Source organism: Triticum urartu, chromosome 2, assembly GCF_003073215.2.
Source record: "Triticum urartu cultivar G1812 chromosome 2, Tu2.1, whole genome shotgun sequence".
NCBI classification, from domain to species: Eukaryota; Viridiplantae; Streptophyta; class Magnoliopsida; order Poales; family Poaceae; genus Triticum; species Triticum urartu.
The window spans coordinates 585,899,311-585,902,983 of NC_053023.1; positions in this window are offsets into that span (position 1 = coordinate 585,899,311).

The following is a 3,673-nucleotide window of genomic DNA, read 5'->3' on the forward strand; positions in this document are numbered from 1 at the left end:
AATGGGAAGGTCCCTTCATTATTGACCAAGTTCTGACCGGTGGAGCATACCGTCTGCGGGATGCATCAAATAATCGACTTGAGCCGAACCCATGGAACGCAGCCAGGCTCCGAAGATTCTACGCCTAGCGCCGGACTCTATGTTCGTCTCCTTCCTCTGTCCATTTTTTGCATATACATTATCTGTCTTTTTTCTCTTTCTTTCTTTTATTCTTTCTCTAGGCCTTCAAGGGACAACTTGTGCCTCGCTTGCACATTATAGATGCGCTAACCGCGCTCATTATACCTCAGGGCTTCCTACACAGAAGCTTAATTATCTATCTGGGCTTCATACCCAGCACTTGTGTTATTCTTCCGCATGTACCTTTTCTTCGCCATTATATGCATCGATATGACTTAAGTTTTGGCCAAGCTGGGTTGCCTGGCTCTTGTATTTATGCCCTATGTTCCCGTTAATTCGGCTAGGACATAAGGGGAGCACCTCTGCGATTGTTACTGTCGGGTCAGCCGGATGTGTACCTCAGACTGGGTGAAGTCGAAAGCTAGCGTTCTTAAGGGAATACTCGGTCAGTGAACAAAAGATGATTTTTATTTATTTTCCATATGTGCCCCCAGATGTTTTTTGCCTGCGTTTCCTCTCGCAGTCTGGACATGCACTTTAGGGCATGCGTACCCAGGGAAAGGAACCCTTAACGGAACTATTCTCCCTGGAAGATGTTTCTTACTACCCATGTAATATAACATAACTAGTTGAGCACTTGTCTGTTCAAGCACTAATGACCCCTACGCCTGGTCTCCATGCATACCCTGGTTCTTATATAACTGAGCGGGTATTCGGATACACTTCGGACTATCGGGTCCCGAGGTTGAAGCGAAAAGGTCCGCCATGACAAATGATTTACAATTCGGCTAGAAGGCATTATACATGTCACTTTAATTACATAGTCATGCAGACTGATTAAATTCCTCTTCTATACCATCCAACAGGTGGTCTAGCCTACAATCCTGTTGGGAATACTTTGCGGCTAATATTACTTGCCCATAGACTAAGCTAACAGGGATCTCTTTCCCATCGGGCCCCACAGGTCCGACCTTGGCCATGTGATTTGGGTCAGCCTTGGTATACCGCGTCTTCACCATGACCCAGGCTTCCCTGGCACCTTGACGGCAGGCAGATATCTTCCATAATCGGAAGCGCCGCCGTGCTTCCTTGAGCTTCTCCACAAGCTCTCCAATGCCTTCTGGCAGGGACACAGATGGCCACAAGGCCTGGGCAATACCTTGCATCACCTGCCGAACTTGTTCATGCAGTTGTGAGAGCTCGGATAGAAGATCACCCGCAGACCCGGGCATCTCCTCCGCGGGACGACCCATCAGCATACCTGCAGACATAACTCTGTTAGCCGGCTTCTCCGCTGACCCCTTTTTTAAGGGTTCGTTCAAGCACTTACTGAAAATGCCGCGTCGAAGCCGCTTATTCTCCTTCTCGGAGTCCGCAAGCTGGGCTCCAACATCTTTCAGTTCCATGCTCAGCTTGGTATTGGCATCTTGGAGATTGTTTTTCTCCCGCCTGACCTCAGTCAGCACGCGTTCGCCAGCCTTTAGCTATCGTACGGCATGCTGGTCCTCCGGATTCTCTCCGGATTCATCTGCAAAATCTACTGTTAGATCTGCAGCCACGCCGCACGCTATATGGTACCTATCATTCTTTGAAACAAATGTTACCAGCTGGGGACTTTTTAGGTTCCTTCAATGCGGCAACGGTGGCCCGAAGTTGGGTCTTGCATTCCTCCAGCTCCTGTGACAGTCGAGTATTCTTCTCTGTAAGAACCTGCACAATAGATGATCCTTAAATCAGTTCTGCTAACTGTTTCAAGTCTCAGGGGCTACTTATACATATAATCATCATATTTGCTCACCCGTACATCCCTTACATACTGGTCCATGGCTCTGTCTAGACCATTTTGAGCAGCACGGAGGTACGCGTCTCCAGAATTGAAGGCATCAAATGCCTATGGGAGAAGCAAGCGTCACAGAGTACGGCTCGGCGACGCCTATGATTCATGGCGCTCTCCACTTCTGAATTTGTAGCGGATAGTCTATCCGCATCCTCTGTAGGAGGAGTATCCGCCGTCCGCCCCATGTCGGCTTCCGCCTCTATGTTCGGCCTTGGAGCCCGACTGGTGGAAGCATGATCGGCAGCCTCACCGGACATATTCCGGCAAGCGTTTTTTCTGTTAAAGAAACATGGACGTCATTACATTTTGAGAAAGACGACAACCATGGAGCGGGGTTTTTGTCATACCTCTGCGCCGGCGTCTCCGTCCTGACCGCCTTCCTTTTTGGCCTGCCTGGCCTCGGTGCCTCTTGTTGGTGAGTTGCTGCGGGTTCGGCACGGCGTCCCGAAGGCCTTCCCTGTAAAACACCATATGTATATGGTAGGTGAAGTGTCTAAAAGGGGATCCTAGTTTTTGGAGTTGGGATTTTTGGTTTTTCTTATGTGCGACGCGGGAAGCAGTCCGGGATAGTCGGCCGTAATGGCCACCATGGCATCATCACAGCTTAATTGATAGAACTGTCGGGCTATCAGCTCCACGAATATGTCCGGATCTTCTTCGAGTTCGGGACCGAAGGCCCGGTCAGGGTCCTCTGGTTGTGGGGATGGGCTGTTGACCTCCCTTATGGCTTTTCGCAGCTCCTGCAGCACAATGGCAAGGTGAATACCTACAACAAAGAATGCGGGAAGAATGGAAGTAGGGGGGTATAACTCACCCAGCTTGGAGGGTTGTACATGGAGAATCCATCCCGTGGCTTGATGCGGATGAACTCCTCCTCCTCTCCCTTGAACAACTCGGATAGAATTTTTGCCAAAGCAGCAGCGTTGTCCGGACCCTTGCGCCCGCAACGGGTGGCATCATCTTCCCCATTAAAACACCATAGGGGGTGCCCTCGATATTGAAGTGGTTGCACTCCCCGCATTATACATATTGACATAACCTCGATTACTGTCAATCCTGATTGAGCCAGCACTTTAATCCGGTTCATCAGATAAATGACTTCTCCGTTGTCTTCCTCCTGGGGGCTCCGTGGGTGCCAACTTCGGCGTTTCTTCATAGGAGCATTGTTGAACTCAGGAAGACCTCGCCGAACAGGGTCCGGAAGGGGGACGTCCTCCATATAAAACCATTCCAAAGGCCAGTCTTCAGACGTCTTCTTCGAAGTACCGGGCAAGTATCCAGTTTCAGCGATGCGCCATATTTCGGCTCCGCCCACTTGATAAAGTGACCCCTTCTATGTGCGGGGGACGAGGCAAAATAACCTTTTCCATAGCTCGAAATGAGCCTCGTAGCCCAGGAATAACTCGCAAAGGGCAACATAGCCGGCGATATGTAATATGGAAGCATGGGTGAAATTATGCAGTTGGAGGCCATAAAACTCCAGGAGCCCGTGGAGGAACGGCTGAATTGGAAATCTGAGTCCCCTTAATAAATAAGGAACAAGGCATACCCGCTCCCCCGTAGAGGGGCTGGGGAAGCTCTCCGCTTACTCCCCGCCATTGTAGGTGGCGAGCCCGGCTCGGACGGGAACCATATACGCTGGAGGGAGAAATCCCTTAGTCTGCAGCTCGATTAATCGACTATGTGGGACTAAACACCTCTCCCAATCACCGGGCT